This window comes from Hyperolius riggenbachi, chromosome 1 (genome assembly GCF_040937935.1).
Source record: "Hyperolius riggenbachi isolate aHypRig1 chromosome 1, aHypRig1.pri, whole genome shotgun sequence".
Classification (NCBI taxonomy): Eukaryota; Metazoa; Chordata; class Amphibia; order Anura; family Hyperoliidae; genus Hyperolius; species Hyperolius riggenbachi.
In genome coordinates this window covers 133,320,857-133,339,365 of record NC_090646.1, presented here as the reverse complement: position 1 = coordinate 133,339,365, position 18,509 = coordinate 133,320,857, and positions in this window count along the sequence as shown.

The following is an 18,509-nucleotide window of genomic DNA, read 5'->3' as shown; positions in this document are numbered from 1 at the left end:
CTGAGTGTTTAGGGAAATCGCTAGCTGTTTGAATTGCTCCCTAAAAGCTCAGAAAATCGCTCTAGTGGGTTCCAGCCCTCATTGTGAGCCTTAGTAACTTACCTGAACAGCAACTGAGAAAAATCTCTGTTAAGATAAAGATGTATAAATTATGAAGTTGTTTCTAACAATTTTTACTAGCTGTAAGGCTGTGTTCCCACTACAGCGGAAAACTGACTTTTTGTTCATTTTACAGCATCAAAAAACTTACAGATAGTATCCGTTCACACTTGTCAGTCTGCAAGTGCACCACATTTACGTGAGGTCTGTAATTTTTGCCAGAGAGCAGATGTATTTTCCATAGCCTATGGTTTAAACACAACGGACCATCAAACCTGACACTACACTGTCCACTTCTTGTGCCCTTATTCTGGCTCAAGTGGGAACCTAGCATTATGAGTACATTTTTATTAGTAGAAGAGGATATTCCCAGGCTTACTCTGTAAATATAAGTTTTAATTCACACATATATAAAATCTGAAATCAAGCACACTAGATGTTTCACAGACTGTGTAACTGCATGTAGTTATCTGAAGCAAAAGCGAGATACCAGTATCTGCAGGAGAAAGATACAACATAGTGTGACATTAGACATAATCTTTTCCACTGTCCCTTGTTATCATTAGTATGAATTAGCAGGCTGTCAATTGCATTATAGATAAGATTGACTTTGTGGATAATATGCTTCTGTCATAACTATCATTTACATGTGACATCTGAGCACTGCTGCATACATGACATAAGCCATCTTACTTTATGTGTCTACTGTTTGCCATAGCTCCCAACTGTCCCTTTTTCGGAGGGACAGTCCCTTTTTGGGAGCCCTGTCCCTCTGTCCCTCTTTCACCCTCATTTGTCCCTCTTTCAGGACTTTGTCCCTCTTTCTATGTAAATATATATATTTCTCTACTAAAAATGTGTTTGATTAACTCTAAACTTTATTCCCAATCTTTAAATTGATATATTACTAGTTTTAAAATGTTACTATGAAGGAATATGAACCAGGATAGAAAGGACCAGTGTGGTTTGAATTCTAAAACAACATATGTTTCTTATGGAATCTTTATGGTGTGCGTGACTAGAGCCGTGGTGAGGGCGTGGCAAGGGGTGTGGCAGGGGCGTGGCTTAAGTGTCCCTTTTTCTCATCTCAAAAAGTTGGGAGGTATGTGTTTGCTGCTCCTTGAAGCTGCTGTAAATTAGTTGATGATGCATGTGTGTGTTTCCTTTATTTAAAGGCTAAGAACCAGAAATTGTGTCCAATTTTGGATTTGCATTTGGGATTTGGGTTTAGAGGCAAGAACTTTCTGCTTTTGTGCTGACAAGCATGGGTGGGGTAGGAGGCAAGTTCTAGACGGGGAACTGTTTTGTGGTGAACTCACTTTAGTCCTGGACAATGTAAGAGAGGTGCCAACACAGAGTAAAATGAGTTAAAACCAGGTTAAAAGGGAGGCAGTGGTGGACTTACCTCCAGGAAGTCAGACACAATTAGTCTAATATCAAAAAGCAGCTTTTATTTTCATTCCTTGGAGTAGCTGTTTCCAAGTGGATCAAAACTTGGTGCCTCCAAGATGGCCAGTGGAATACGTCCCATTTTGTCACATCCACCCATCCTTGTTACATCCCTCCCAGGGGCCACTTGTGACACCCTCACCTGTCAACACACAATGTCCGAGGTTATTATACCAGGGGTAATGCAAGCAAAACTGTTCCACGCAGGAAATGCTCTGATCCAACTGTGGTGACTCACTAGGACTTAGCACAACTTCATTTGTAACAGCAACCAATGCATGTATACTATATAGGCTTTCACAGAAAGAAAAACACGCACACACCTTAAAGAGACTCCGTAACAAAAATTGCATCCTGTTTTTTATCATCCTACAAGTTCCAAAAGCTATTCTAATGTGTTCTGGCTTACTGCAGCACGTTCTACTATCACCGTCTCTGTAATAAATCAACTTATCTCTCTCTTGTCAGACTTGTCAGCCTGTGTCTGGAAGGCTGCCAAGTTCTTCAGTGTTGTGGTTCTGTGATGCATCTCCCCCCTCCAGGCCCCTCTATGCACACTGCCTGTGTATTATTTAGATTAGGACAGCTTCTCTCTTCTCTCTTATCTTTTACAAGCTGGATAAATCCTCCTCTGAGCTGGCTGGGCTTTCACATACTGAGGAATTACATACAGGCAGAGCTGTCTGTACTCTGCAGGAAGAAACAGCCTGACACTTCAGTGGATGAGAGCTGAAGGGGGAAAGAAACACACAAATGATCTCTTGAGATTCAAAAGGAAGGCTGTATACAGCCTGCTTGTGTATGGATGTATTTTCTGTGTGGACATACTGTACATCAACCTACTTCCTGTTTTGGTGGCCATTTTGTTTGTTTATAAACAAACTTTTAAAATCTGTTTTTAACCACTTTTAATGTGGCGAGGAGCGGCAAAATTGTGACAGAGGGTAATAGGAGATGTCCCCTAACGCACTGGTATGTTTACTTTTGTGCGATTTTAACAATACAGATTCTCTTTAAATTAGCAATTAAATCCACATGTATTCAAAATATGTGATTCAATTGATAATTTAGGGTCTCACCGTTGTTTTTCTTTCATGTGTACCACTTTATGGCTTGGTGGTAAGACCATCAGTATGGATGAGTTAATTATAGCCATCTCCAGTGGTAGCTGTTTCATAAGTTTTACAGAGTTTTACCGTCTTATAGGGGGTAGTGGCCCACAGCAGTGGTGCTCACCGCCAGGTCGTGATCACGCTTACGCGTGGATTCACGACCATTTTGACGCATTTCGCCTCGGACACGCTAAGCCGTGAATAGATTTTCAACCACGAAAATCTGCTTCGGCTTCGCGTGAATGCGAACAGAAATCCGCATTCACGCTCGTGAAACCCGGCGCTGAAGTCGTGGTTAGCGGAAATGCGTCAAACTATGCGGAAGTGACACATTGCAGGCCAATCAGAGGGCCCCAGCCAGGCCCTAGCAACCAATCACAGGAGGGCAGCTATGCCCTCCCCTCCTGAATATAAAGCGGTGGCCATGATGGAAAAGCTCTGTCCTTGCTAGACTGTGGTGCTGAGAGGATTATCTCCAGGCCATTGTTGTTTGAGCAAGTGCATTTATTGTGTTAAAAACAAAGCGTTTTTTTGGCTAACACTGCTCTTATACTGTACACAGTTAGCTAGTCAGTGAGTGATTGCTGTAGTTAGTTGTAGTCAGTGTAGTGTAGTGGGAGTGTGGGAGTCTAGTGATTATTTAACTGTGTCTAGTGCAGGCAGGTTCAGTGCTGCAGTGTAGTCAGTGTAGTGGGAGTGGGGATTATCTGTGTGTAGTGCAGGCAGGCAGGCAGGTTAGTGCAGCTGCAGTGTTCACTTGTATATTCCAATTTCTGTATTTTTTTATTGAAGTTTTGAAAATAAAGAGTAGACATATTATGCATAGATCATATCATATACAAATGAAAATAAGGGTAAACATTAAGGCAATCGGTACATTCCATATAGTCCATGTACTGTATGTGTTCAAACAGACAGAAAAGTATTAAGTTTACAGAGCAAAAAGATAGGGAAATCTTTAGAATCAGAATAAAATAATGAAATGACATTATAAACATTAAACACATAGAGATATTGTTATAGTGCCGTATAATAGCAGTAGAAATCGTGTTCAAAACAGTAAAGATGGAGGGATTCCATTGTAGCCTATTATATTTATAGTGCAGTACAGTGGTCTGATAGTCTACTCAGCTAATAGGGTTGAGTTAGTAGTGAAGGTCAAAAACTAATGTTTGACAGTACCTGAGAGTTGTAGATAATTATTATATGCAGATGTTCTGAGAAGGTCAGTGAAATCTGTATTCCTAAGCTTACATCTTCATAGATCCTTTCTAACGTGAACAAGGTAACTTAAACCTAATCTAAGTTTATGTTTATTCAGGTATAATATAGGTCTTGTTAAATAAGAACTGATTGGGATAGAACAGGTGAATTGTTGCTGTTAAGATCATCCCTAGGCCGTCCAAATAGCTGTAGAGGTTAGGGATTCCTCTCAACCTGGGAAATGGGGGATTGAGACCACCCTACAGAGATCCCAGGGAGAGGAGTTCCTGCTGTTTATGGACATTCCCGGGGAGAAATCAGCTACCAATCAGTTTGTATATACCTGTGAAGTTAAGACCGTATATGCAAATGTATAACTTCAATCTCAATCTAGAGGTTACATTAATGTCTGAGTTATATTTGGAATTAACTAAACTAACTAAGCTAAGCTATTGAACAGAAACAGGTTGTCCCAATGATGTGTCTTTTATGTTCTTGATTACCTTTGTTACAGAACTGTCAGATACAGATACAGACACATCACCGACTGGAGCCGAGCCTACTAGGTCAGAGCATTCACCAAGTTACTTTCCACGATGTGAGAGAGAGCACAACAAACATATAAGCCCATAGATTTGTGTATATATATATATATAGAGCCCAGAGTTTCAAAAGTCAAGAAGTTTGGATTTTGTGTATAGAGTAGGCCAGAGATCCGCTTTATCCAAGAAAGTCCCTAGGCATCAGGATCTAATTGCCCATGCCTTTTCTGCAAGCATATTGGATTCTATTATCCTCTGAATTTCGCCCAGTGAAGGAATTATTGTAGTTTTCCAATTTAAGGCTAGTTGATTTCTAGTAACTATGAAAATTTGGTTATATATGAGTCTTTCTTGGGGCGGCAGATCTCTGGTACCCAAGTGAAGCAGGGCCATACCAGATGGTATGGGGCGTATTGATGTGGGGAGTTTCCCCAAGAAAGTTTCAATATTCTTCCTCAGGTCTTTTAGTTTTGGGCAGTCCCATAGAATGTGGCCTATAGTACCCGTCAAGTTGCAGTTTCTCCAACATAAGGGGGATGTTTTGGAGTCAAATTTAGAAATTCTTTCTGGTGTGTAATACCATTGCCAGATGGTTTTCAGTAAGCTTTCATGGTGTTTAATACAATGGGAAGATTTCCTCACTGATCTTAGAGTTAGTTCCCATTCTTCAGGGCTAAGTTCAATCTCTAAATATTTCTGCCAGCTTTCTAGTTGCCATCTAGGAGCAGTGTCTTTCATCTCTAAAAGTGATTTGTAGAAAATTGAAGTACCTTTAATTTTACTGCCTTCAGGCCTAATTATTTTATTGATTTGGGGGGTTAAAGAAATTGGAATATAAGGGTGATAATGAAAAAATTTACTAATTTTGGAATATAATGGCTTATCTAACTGTGAAATACCATATGTAGATATGAGTTGTTCCAGCGGTTTCATCTCAGTGTCCTCCAACAGGTCCTCTATAGATTCTATGCCACACCGAACCCAGTTTTCCAGGTCTATATTTTTAACAACAGAGTATAAGGTTCTTAGTGGGGAATCTGATTCTGTAGCTAAAACGTCATCTTTACTCAAGTTGGATATTTCTCTCCACAACCTTATAGTATTAGCTGTAATTGGATTATGTATACACTGTCTGGTCTTCCAAGTCAATCTGGCTTTCAGAAACAGTTTAAAAGATTTGTATGGAAGCTGATCCTCTTCTATAGAAACCCATTGTTTTGAGTAGTCCTCTAACCATGCTGATCTAGACTGATCTAATACTGTGGCTTTGTAGTACAACTCTAGGTTAGGGACTCCCAGTCCCAAGTTTGAGGTATGTGTAGTAAGGACTCTGTTGGAGAACCTGGATTTTTTGTGTGCTAGGATGAAGCCATTGAGGGATTTTTGAAGTGTATTAAAAAAGGATTGTGGGATTTTTATAGGTAAGTTCCTGAACAGGTATAGAAGCTGAGGAAGGATCATCATTTTGAAAGATGCTGCTCTACCCATCCAGGAGTACTCCATTTTGGCTAGAGCATCCAGTTTTTCTTTGAGTTTTTTCAACCATGGGTGATAATTTTCTTTGTATAGAGTGGATATTGTAGGGGTAAGGTATATTCCTAGGTATTTTATGGAGTTCTCGCTCCATGTGAAACTGCAGTTTTTCTTTATGGAGTTTTTAATATTTTGGGATATGTTGCACGGGAGAATAACAGTTTTGTTTTGGTTAAGCTTATAATAAGAGATACGGGAGAAATTGTCTAGTTCAGTTTGAGCATTTGGCAAGGATACTAAGGGTTTTTGTATTAATAATATAATATCATCGGCGTATAAGCCTAATTTATAAATGGATTTGTCAACTTTAATACCATGAATATGTGGATTATCTCTGATGTTTTGGGCCAGAGGTTCCAGTGACAAATTGAAGATTAGAGGAGAGAGCGGGCAGCCTTGACGAGTACCATTCTTGATGTTAAAAGCATAGGACAACGAGCCTGAGGATAACACCTTAGCAGAAGGATTAGTGTAAAGAGCCATAATTGCTCTGTGTAAGAAACCTGGGATACCGAATTTGGTGAGCACTCTGGACAAATACAACCAATTGACTCTGTCGAACGCCTTCTCCGCGTCCAAGGAGACTAGGAGGGTAGGCGTTCGACAGAGCCCTACTTTATGTATCAAATCAAGGACCTTTCTAGTGCCATCGCATGTTGACCTGCCTCGTGTGAAACCTACTTGGTCAGGGTGGATGAGTTGGGGAATTAAGGGGGCTAATCTGTTCGCTATGATTCGGGCATATATTTTAATGTCTGTATTTAGTAGGGAGATGGGTCTGTAACTGCTGGGGTCTGATGGGTTTTTATCTTCTTTGGGAATAGTAGTGATAAGGGCTGATAGGGATTCTTTAGGGAAATTACCTTTACTAGCTGCTTCGTTAAACATATTGGTGAGGGGGCCTGCAAGTATGGAGATACATTTTTTAAAATATTCATTAATAAAGCCATCCGGGCCAGGGGACTTATCGCTTTTAAGAGAGTTGATAGCAGCTATTACTTCTTGCTGGTAAAAGGGGACGGCTAAGGATTTTTGTTCAAAGTCGGAGAGGGTGGGTAAGTTAACTGATTCTAAATAGTGATCTATGTCTTGGATGTTCGGGGTGATGGTGTTGGGATCATTCTCAAGGTTGTAAAGACCTTCATAATAGTTAGCCAGGGCAGCCACAATATCTTTGGGATGATGGACATCTATATTGTTTTTGGGGTGAGTGATTTTAGCTATTCTTGTGTAAATTCTTTTCCCTTTTATTTTACGGGCCATGGCTTTCCCTGCTCTATCTCTATCGTAATACCACTTCTCTTTAAGCATCGTCTGCCATCTATCGTATTGATAGTACATGGTGTCAGCTAGTTCTTGTCTTATTTCCTCTAGTTCTGGGATGAGTTCTGTTTTGTACTTATTATAGATTTCTTTTTCTAGGCTTTTAATTTTATCTAAAAGGGAGTTGGTTTTTTCTTTAATTTTTTTGTTGTGTATGGCGCTTTGTTTGATGAAGGTACCCCTGATGAATGCTTTGTGTGCGTTCCAAACAGTTAGCTTTGATACCTCTTTAGTATCATTGATCTCAAAGTACTCAATTAAGTCCTTTTTGATTGTAGGGGAGTATTTCTCTGAATTTAAAATAAATTTGTTCATCCTCCAAATGAATTGCTGTGGGCTCGAGTTTTGAAATGAGATCTTGATTAAAACTGGGGTATGATCAGACCATATCCTGGGGCCAAATTCAATATTGGAAACTAAAGGGAGTGAGAATTTGTCTGTTAAGCAGTGATCTATACGGGTAAATGATTTAAAAATTGGGGAATAGAAAGTAAATTGTTTCTCTTTTGGATGTAAACATCTCCATGTATCAAATAATTCGTGTTTTATCAAAGTCTGTTGTAAGATGGAATGGGCTCTTCTGGTTTTTGAGGAGCAATCCATTTGGGGATCCATTATAGAGTTTAAATCACCCACAATAAAAAGGTTTCCCTTTGAAATTTTAGTTATTTTGTTAAGTTTTTTATTGAGGAACGTTGTCTGATGAGAGTTAGGCACGTATAAGTTGGCAAAGGTGTAGTCTTTGGCGTTAATAGAGCCAGAAATCACTACCATGCTCCCATCATCACTAGAGAAGGAGTCTTTAATCACCAAGCCCAGTGAATCGTTGACAGCTATCAATACTCCAGCTTTTTTCTTGTCACTCTTCAGTGTAGAGTGGAATATTGTTGAAAATTGGTGTATTTTAAGTTTAGCTGCGGCAGCTTTATTTAAATGTGTTTCCTGGACACAGACAATATCAACCTTTTGCTCTTTGATCAGCTTCTGTAGAAGATATCGTTTTCTACAGGAGTTGAGCCCCCTCACATTCATGGAAAGAATCTTACAATCATGTGACATTATCTATTGAGTGAATGCAGTACTTACTGATTAGTATATAATGTTGACCGTTCGTAGGCCGGCTCCAGACCATAATCCTGTAAATAAAATCATCTGTATTTAGAAGGAAAAAGAAGGTTAGTCGGGACAACAAAAACAACATCAATGTTACAAACCTAAACAACAACAATATTGAACCTGAGAAAGGAGAGAAGAGAGGAGACTCAGGGGGAGGCATCCGGTTCTACCTTCCCCGGTGTCTCCTTAAGGTGAAGTAGAGGAAGAGAGGAGAAAGAAGAGAAAGTATGAAGGAGAAAGGAGAAGAAGAGAGCAAATCAGTGATAAACACTAAACTTCAAGAGAGTTCTGGTAAGACCTGAGGTTGTGGTCAAACCTAAGGTCAGTGTCCACCAATGTGGACCTCCAGAAGACTTTCCACCTAAGGAAACAGTTCCAAGGGAGAAAGGCAAAGGTGAGGGAAAGTTTATGGCATATCACCCAGCAGTTCAGGTACCCCCTGAAGCCCCATCCGCTTTGTCCTTGTCAGGGGTTTCTGGAAGGGAGGTTTCCATAGGGGATGGAATAGGCATAAGTGGTTTAGGCAGAAGTGGAGGTCGATAGGGTCTGTCTTTGTTCCAATCTCTGGGAGCCAGCATAGGTATGCCCCATTTGGATAGAAGATTGAGGCCCTCCTGTGCACTCCGGGCCACGTAAGTTGTTCCACTGTCTCTGATGATTAGTTTCGGCGGAAAGCCCCAGGAGTACTCAATCTTCTTGTAGCGAAGAGTAGCCGTAACCTGGGAAAATGTGCGTCTTGATTGGAGAGTAGCTCGCGACTGGTCTTGATAAAGTGTCAGGTCACTATATGGATCCGGCAATTTCTTCCCTCCTCTGACCGCACCAAACAGCATTTCTTTAACATGGAAGAAATGGATGCGAGTTATCACATCCCTAGGGAGATGTTTTGGGATGTGGGTTGGTTTGGGGAGCCTATGAGCTCTGTCCACTGTGAGCTCACTTTGCGTTAGAGTAGGAAAGGTTGTCTTCAGTATCTTCATCACATAGTCTTTAAGGTCGTCATTGTGGATTGTCTCAGGGACCCCCCTTATCTTGAGGTTATTCCTCCGATTTCTGTCCTCCCCATCCGCAATCTTTTCTTTCATCTCTATGTTTTCCTTCATGAGTTCCTTGTGAGCATCCACCAAGGTATTGTGGGCATCAGACATCTCTACGATTCTGTTTTCGAGTCTAGTGATCCTCTCATCTGTCTTCTGGGTGTAATTAGTCAGGTGGATCACCAGAGCATGCATGTCTCCTCTCATCTCTGACATAGTATTATTCATGATGGCACTGAACGAAACCATAAATTCTTTGAAAAAGATTTGCGTGACTGGTTGGTCAGTGGCTGTAAATGACATCAGAGGATCTTTTATTACATTTGCTTGGGATGGATGGATGTGTGGATGAGTGAGATGAGAGCTTGACTGAGCAGTTAGTTGTGAAGAGGGATGTGGAGAATATGGACCTTGTATTCCTGATGTGGGGTCTCTGTGTGATGCAGCAGAGGATGCCTTTGATGTCCCAGATGCAGAAAACGCTGTGGGATTCATTTTGGATGCGGAATCCGTATCGGAATGCGGAATCCGTTCTTTTCTGGGGCTGCGATCACGAAATTCCGCGGCGGCGGCGGTATTACCTTCTATCTCTTCTCCGCTGTCTTCTCCATGTTGGTATACCTTGTCCTTCCTGTGGAAAGGTGTCTGAAGAGGGTTGTATCGATTATTTTGGCTCAGCGGTGGTGGTGTGTAGTATTCAGCCTCCTGTCTGGGGCTAGGCCTGTGCTGGCGGCGGCCATCTTGGTTCTCAGCAGGGTAGACGTTAGAGAGCTTCCGAGGTATGGTGCCTCTGTATTTCTGCTTGTTTCTTGCAGTCTGCCATTCCTCAGTGTCCTCTGGGTGTTCCCCCATCATGTAGGCAGAAAATTGGGGCTTTCAGGGTGCTGTGTGTCGCTTTCTAGGGTGAAATCAGCAGGAGCTGCTGGATCAGGCTTCCATTCAGCTCTGCTGCGTAGCCACGCCCCTCCACTTGTATATTCCAGTGACAGTTATACACTTGTACTATTTGCAGGCAGCCAGTCACACCGCCGGCACCGCCACTCTCTGCCAGCGCTGTTCATTCATTCTGTCAGTGACCGTGTGCCGTGCCCAGTGCCCACTGCTCGCTCGCTGGCATATAAGCATCTCATTACACAGTGTGACATCCTTGTGTGCCCACTGCATCCTTCAGTGACCTAGTTGTATATCCAGTGCCCACTGCTGTGCCCACTGCATCCTTCAGTGACCTTGTACTGTGCCCACTGCATCCTTCAGTGACCTAGTTGTATATCCAGTGCCCACTGCTGTGCCCACTGCATCCTTCAGTGACCTTGTACTGTGCCCACTGCATCCTTCAGTGACCTAGTTGTATATCCAGTGCCCACTGCTGTGCCCACTGCATCCTTCAGTGACCTTGTACTGTGCCCACTGCATCCTTCAGTGACCTTGTACTGTGCCCACTGCATCCTTCAGTGACCTAGTTGTATATCCAGTGCCCACTGCTGTGCCCACTGCATCCTTCAGAGACCTTGTACTGTGCCCACTGCATCCTTCAGTGACCTAGTTGTATATCCAGTGCCCACTGCTGTGCCCACTGCATCCTTCAGTGACCTTGTACTGTGCCCACTGCATCCTTCAGTGACCTTGTACTGTGCCCACTGCATCCTTCAGTGACCTAGTTGTATATCCAGTGCCCACTGCTGTGCCCACTGCATCCTTCAGTGACCTTGTACTGTGCCCACTGCATCCTTCAGTGACCTAGTTGTATATCCTGTGCCCACTGCATCCTTCAGTGACCTTGTACTGTGCCCACTGCATCCTTCAGTGACCTTGTACTGTGCCCACTGCATCCTTCAGTGACCTAGTTGTATATCCAGTGCCCACTGCTGTGCCCACTGCATCCTTCAGAGACCTTGTACTGTGCCCACTGCATCCTTCAGTGACCTAGTTGTATATCCAGTGCCCACTGCTGTGCCCACTGCATCCTTCAGTGACCTTGTACTGTGCCCACTGCATCCTTCAGTGACCTTGTACTGTGCCCACTGCATCCTTCAGCGACCTAGTTGTATATCCAGTGCCTACTGCTGTGCCCACTGCATCCTTCAGTGACCTTGTACTGTGCCCACTGCATCCTTCAGTGACCTAGTTGTATATCCAGTGCCCACTGCTGTGCCCACTGCATCCTTCAGTGACCTTGTACTGTGCCCACTGCATCCAGTGATTCATTACTAGCAACATGTCTGGCAGGGTTTCGCGGGGTGAGAGGAAAGGGAGTTCAATTGCCTCAGCCACTTCTGGGACTGCTCCACGTCCAGGGAGAGGATGCCCAGCTGTACGTGGTCGTGATGCAGCAGAAAGGGGGGCAGCAAAGCCTGGGCCGAGTCAGCGGACGCCATTGTCCAAATATTTTAAAGTTTCTGGTCCCCGTGTGGTGGTTGAGCAAATGGAACCTGACGTACTCATGGACATCATGACTTCCTCCCAGACCTCTACTGTGAGCACCACTCCAAGCAGCAGCCAACGTCCCACGCTTGTTGTGACATCCACCCCAGCACCCACTGGTCAGCAGCCCTCCCAGGATGACAGCGTTCTGTCCCTCAGTCCGGCATCTGGGAACCTGCTGATGCAAGAAGCTCAGGACTTACTGGGGACTGATGTGGCAGAGATTGAGATCGGGCCACAATCACAAGCGTTGTTGAGTTCTGGTGATGAAGAAGAGGGGTCTGTGTCTGGGGATGTAGGGACAGAAGAGGAGGCGGTGAAGTCAGAGGAAGAGCTGGATTATGATGATGGTGCTGATGATGACGACGTTGTGGACCCTAACTATGTGCAGCCTGCTGAGTCCGTGGAAGAATGGTCAGAGCAGGATGAGTCACCTCGGCCTAGGCAAGGATATCGCCATATGTCAGGCAGGGGCAGCGGCATCGGCAGCAGTGGGCGTGGAGGAAGTAGACAGGACACTGCTTCAGCCGGCACCACCACCATGCAACCCCCGGCAACTACTACCACACATTGTTCCGCTGCACCCTCTGCTAGTGGGGGCCGCAGTAAATTAAAGTCACCAGTGTGGGATTGCTTTGACGAATGTACTGATGACAAAAGGTATGCGGTGTGCAGGTTATGCAGCAAAAGAATGAGCCGTGGGAAAAGTCTGAGCAAGATGGGTACCTCATCCCTCCAGGGCCACCTGAGAAGCCGCCACTGCCGCGAGTATGCGGACTTTAAGAGGAAGCAGGCACTGCTGGCAGGGGTTCCTGAGAGCAGAAGGCCCACCAGCGCAGCAGCATCATCCCTCCCTCAGGGTCGTGAATCCCCCACAGCAGCAGCAGTAGTAGCACGCAAGCGCTCTTCCACCTCGGCTACTCAGGACACAGACATTGAGGCTGGCAGCCAGTGTTCGTCTCCTCTGTCTCCCCTGCATCCCAGCGTCGTCAGACCCTGCTGAGTGACACCTTTCAGGGTCTGACCAAGCCTCTGCCTCCAAGCCACAGGTGGATCCGCAAACTAAATGGCTTGCTGGCCCGGGCCATGGCATCACAGCTGCTTCCCTACTCCCTGGTGCAGGGGGGGAGTGCCATGCGGACGCTGCTCCAATTTGGCATCCCCGAATGGCAAGTCCCCAGTCACCACTATTTCAGCAGGAGCGCGATCCCAGCACTCCACAAGTTTGCGGTGGAAAACGTGGCCCGTTCCCTGGACTACTCTGTGGGCAAGCGGGTCCACGTGACCATGGACTCGTGGAGTAGCAGATTTGGGACAGGTCGCTACCTGTCCTTTACGGCCCACTGGGTGACACTGATGGAAGGGAGGGAGGACAAGAGCGCATCAGCCCAGCTAGTGGTGCCACCACGCGGGATCAGGGGGGATGCAGAAGGGTCCTGTCACGACACTCCCTCTGCACCCAGAAAGCAAGCCCGCCTCGGCAGCAGCAGCGCCAAGCCTCGGCACTGCCAAGCCCTTTTAAAATTGGTGACCCTGGGGAAGGAGAGGCTTACGGCCACCAACGTCCTGGTCGCCTTCAGGAAGCAGGAGCGGAGGTGGCTGACCCCCAGAGGCCTGGAAGTGGGGTATGTGGCAGCCGATAACGGGGCCAACCTGGTGGCAGCAGTGCAGCAGGGAAACCTCCAGCACATCCCCTGCTTGGCCCACGTGCTCAATCTTGTGGTGCAGCGCTTCTTGCGCACCTACCAGGGGATGAGCGAGCTGCTGCAGGATGCCCGGGCGGTGGTACGCTTTTTCCGCCTGTCAGCCACTGCCTCTGCACTCTTGTCCACCTTACAGCAGCAGTATGGAAGGCCACAACACCGGCTGATCATCGACATGCCAGTTCGCTGGAATTCGACTCTGGCCATGTTGGAGCAGCTGTGTCAGCACAGGCTGGCTCTTAGGGCCTACATGCTAGACCCAAGTGTCCCCAGCAACCAGCAAGTCCCCATGATTACTGCCACTCAGTGGACACTGATGCAGCAAGTATGCCTGGTGCTGAGTCCCTTCCTGGAGGCAACCAAGATGGTCAGTGAGGAGCGGGCCTCTGTGTGCCAGTGGGTGCCCTTGGTTTGTCTACTGGAGCAGGCAATGGACAATTTAATTGAGCGTGGGGATGAAGCCCTGAGCCAGTTGGAAGAACAGGAGCAGATGGCAGCACAGTCCAGCTCAGAGGAGGGCTCACAGCAGGTAGTGGAAGAGTTGGATGTCCCTAACCTGAATGAGGAGGAGGAGGAGGAGCAGAGTGCAGCAGGCATTGTACGTGGATGGCGGTTTGAGGAGGACAACGACATGGCACAGGAAGAGGACAGGCATGCATTATGGGACAATGGCGAGGACGAGGAAGATCTTGCTGGCAGGGCCCACTTGTTTCCCATGGCTGTGCACATGTTGCGCTGCCTTCGCAGGGACCCCCGGGTAATCCAGATGCGTTCAAGGGAGGACATCTGGATTACCTTGATGCTTGATCCCCGTCTGAAGGGGAAGCTGGGAGACTTAATGACGCCATCCACCACCGAGCAACGCACAAGGGAGTTGAAGGAGGCCCTTGTGCGCAGACTACTGGAAGCATTCCCCCAGCCTTCCACCCCCACTGTAACTGCTCTTCCAAGCCAGCAAGAGGTGCCTGCCATTGCCACTAGCAGCACAACAACAACCACCAGCAGCAGCAGCAGCAGCAACTGGCACCCCGGAGACCTGAAGAGCCTAAGCAAGAGCCTGTATGCAGTGCAGCAGCCCAGAACAGAGGTGCCCGCCACAGCATCCACCACCAACCAGCACAAGCAACGATTGACCACCATGGTGTCTGACTATATGGGGTCATCCAGCGGGCTCAATGACACCGACAGCCCCGTGGACCCCTTGGAGTACTGGGTCAAGAGACTGGACATCTGGAGCGAGCTTTCCCAGTACGCCCTGGAACTCCTATCCTGCCCTCCTTCCAGTGTCCTCTCAGAGAGATGCTTTAGTGCGGCCGGTGGCGTGGTCACAGAGAAGCGCTCTCGGCTCTCCCACGCCTCTGTGGACAAACTCACCTTCCTGAAAATCGACCAGGCTTGGGTGGAAGGTGAGTTCCTGGCCCCTATTGTCGGACACAGGGGGACATGAAGTGGCTGCTGCATGTGCTGTTGTTAACTATGCCTGCCTTTATAAAGACAGTTACTAGTGCCTACCTTGGTTAATTTTTTGGTGTTATGGTACTACTACCAGTAAGTTGCCATGGTCCTCCTTCTGAGCTGCTGAACTGACCGCCCGCTTTGTCCTCCTGACTCAGTCGTTACTACACTCTGCGTTCACACTGCCCGGGTCACTGGGTGCATTTAATTTTTTGGCCAGCACTATGATGCTGTGCTACTACTACTACCACCAGTATGTTGCCATGGTCCTTCTGTGCTGCTGAACTGACCGCCCGCATTGTCCTCCTCCTCCTGACTCAGTCGCTTCCACCAATGTACTCTGTCTGCGTTCACACTGCCCGGGTCACCGGGTGCATTTAATTTTTTGGCCAGCACTATGACGCTGTGCTGCTACTACTACCACCAGTATGTTGCCATGGTCCTTCTGTGCTTCTGCTGCTGAACTGACCGCCCGCATTGTCCTCCTCCTCCTGACTCAGTCGCTTCCCGCTGCTGCACTCTGCGTTCACACTGCCCGGGTCACCGGGTGCATTTAATTTTTTGGCCAGCACTATGACGCTGTGCTGCTACTACTACCACCAGTATGTTGCCATGGTCCTTCCTTCTGTGCTGCTGCTGCTGCTGAACTGAACGCCCGCTTTGTCCTCCTCCTGACTCAGTCGCTACCACGGTACCACCAATGCACTCTGTCTGCGTTATCACTGCCCGGGTCACCGGGTGCATTTAATTTTTTGGCCAGCACTATGACACTGTGCTACTACTACTACCACCAGTATGTTGGCATGGTCCTTCTGTTCTGTGCTGCTGAATTGACCGCCCGCATTGTCCTCCTCCTCCTGACTCAGTCGCTTCCACCAATGTACTCTGTCTGCGTTCACACTGCCCGGGTCACCGGGTGCATTTAATTTTTTGGCCAGCACTATGACGCTGTGCTGCTACTACTACCACCAGTATGTTGCCATGGTCCTTCTGTGCTGCTGCTGCTGCTGAACTGAACGCCCGCTTTGTCCTCCTCCTCCTCCTGACTCAGTCGCTACCACGGTACCACCAATGCACTCTATCTGCGTTATCACTGCCCGGGTCACCGGGTGCATTTAATTTTTTGGCCAGCACTATGACACTGTGCTACTACTACTACCACCAGTATGTTGGCATGGTCCTTCTGTTCTGTGCTGCTGAATTGACTGCCCGCATTGTCCTCCTCCTCCTGACTCAGTCGCTTCCACCAATGTACTCTGTGTGCGTTCACACTGCCCGGGTCACCGGGTGCATTTAATTTTTTGGCCAGCACTATGACGCTGTGCTGCTACTACTACCACCAGTATGTTGCCATGGTCCTTCTGTGCTGCTGAATTGACCGCCCGCATTGTCCTCCTCCTCCTGACTCACTCGCTTCCACCAATGTACTCTGTCTGCGTTCACACTGCCCGGGTCACCGGGTGCATTTAATTTTTTGGCCAGCACTATGACGCTGTGCTGCCTACTACTACTACCAGTATGTTGCCGTGGTCCTTCTGTGCTGCTGAACTGACCGCCCGCATAGTCCTTCTCCTGACTCAGTCGCTACCACCACTGCACTCTGCGTTCACACTGCCCGTGTCCACTGACAACTCTGCTGCGATGTAATTGCTAATTGCTGCAAAAAAAAAAAAAAAAACTCTCTGGGGCCTTTTTGGCGTCAGCCACTCATCCTGCTCCAGCGGTACCTTCGCCGCCAAGTGCCATTGGAACTCGCCTTCACCTTTTTGATTGCTTAACGCGTATATCCCTTTTTAAAACCACGTATTACCAATTAATAGCCCCATTTACAGTGGTGATTTGTCTTTAAAAGCCATTAAAAAAAAAAATTGGGGGGAATTTTTTATGTTGAAGTTATGTTGCCCCTTATCACCTCGATAATCCATGCAATTTGGGGGATTGTAGCATGTATGGGGGCTTTGTTATTAACGTTAAAAGAAAATCCGCCTCCGGGCGGGAATCTACGCGTGATTACGCCATTCACGGCAGAAAATCCGCGTGGTTGCGTGGATGCGGACGAAAATCCGCATGTGGCGGGGCCGAATGCGGATTTTTTTTTGCAACCACGCGGATTGCCGAATTTGTGGATGAGGCACATCCGAGCATCCCTGGCCCACAGGGTCTTTATTTGATTAATAGTTGATGCAATTAATTAATGCTGTACGTTTTCCCTGTATTTCTGTTATGCGGTTAATTGGGTCTTACATAAATTGTCCCTAGGAATCTTGTGTTTTAGAGCCACTTGAGAGACAAGATGTGGATCACCTTGGAAAAATACACAGAGACAACAGGAACTTAGATGGTGTAGTACCATTATTAGATAAGTGGCTATATGAATATGGATGAATACTCACAAAATAATGCTGCATAGTGGGCAACCAACCATAAAGGTTTATGAAGAAAGTCCACCTCCACTCAAATATACCAGGTGTTCTCAAGGTTTTGGTTCTCTTGGACAAACTACAATCCTACCGCTCCCGGTGGGCAGGCAAACAATGCAAGGGGGAAAGAGACGCCCAGGAGAGAATAAAACTATTTACATCCAATATAAAAACTGTAACTAAGCAGTGGCTTACCTCAAAGGATGCCAAAATCAGATCATCAGTTTTGAGTGCCTCTTAAACTAGAGGCACTCAAAACTCGGCCACTGATTCTACTTGGCACAGAACATTGGCCTGAGGAAGCGGGCAGTTGGTCCTGTGAAATGCATTGCCATAGTGTCATTTAAGTTTTTTTTTTTCAGATTATCTGATTTTGTCATCCTTTAAGGTAAGCTATCTCTTACCTTAATGTAACAAATGGTGTCAGCGAGAACAGATTTCTCTGATTACTGGTGATCTGCAGTATCACCAACAATACATATGCTATACCTGATTATGTGTGATCTGCAGAATCACCAATAATACTGGTATAGCCAGAAAATGGACAACCAATGTAAGGGTAGGTGTTTGGTGCAACAGTAATGATAGAGATACCCGCTTTCCCAGAGGAGCTGGGAGATAGGAATATCTCTATATAACACCGGAATACAAACTCCAGCAAGCTGGAGATACAGACAATAGTGAGATAGTTCACCCGAGGAGCGGGTAGAACAATAATTAACAACCGTACTGGTCACCCAAGGGGCAGGTGACTCAGACTGTAGTGTAGCCACTATCACCTGAGGGGCAGGTAGAAAGGATAGTATTGTAGTTAGTAATCTCCTGAGGAGCAGATGATTCAGACTGTACTGCAGCTACTGACCACCTGAGGGGCAGGTGATTCAGATAGTACTGCAGCCAGTATTCACCTGTGAAGCAGGTGATGCTAGCAGAGGATCCCTCACCAGTGACTAGGCTCACTGGTGAGGACAGGAGAGTCAGACAAGCATTTTTGGCAACGAGCGGACAGATACGGTACAGAGACAGAAAGCTAGATCAGAGTAGTGTTTCAGGCAGAGTCAGCAACTATATCAGATAGGCAAAGGTACAGGATCAG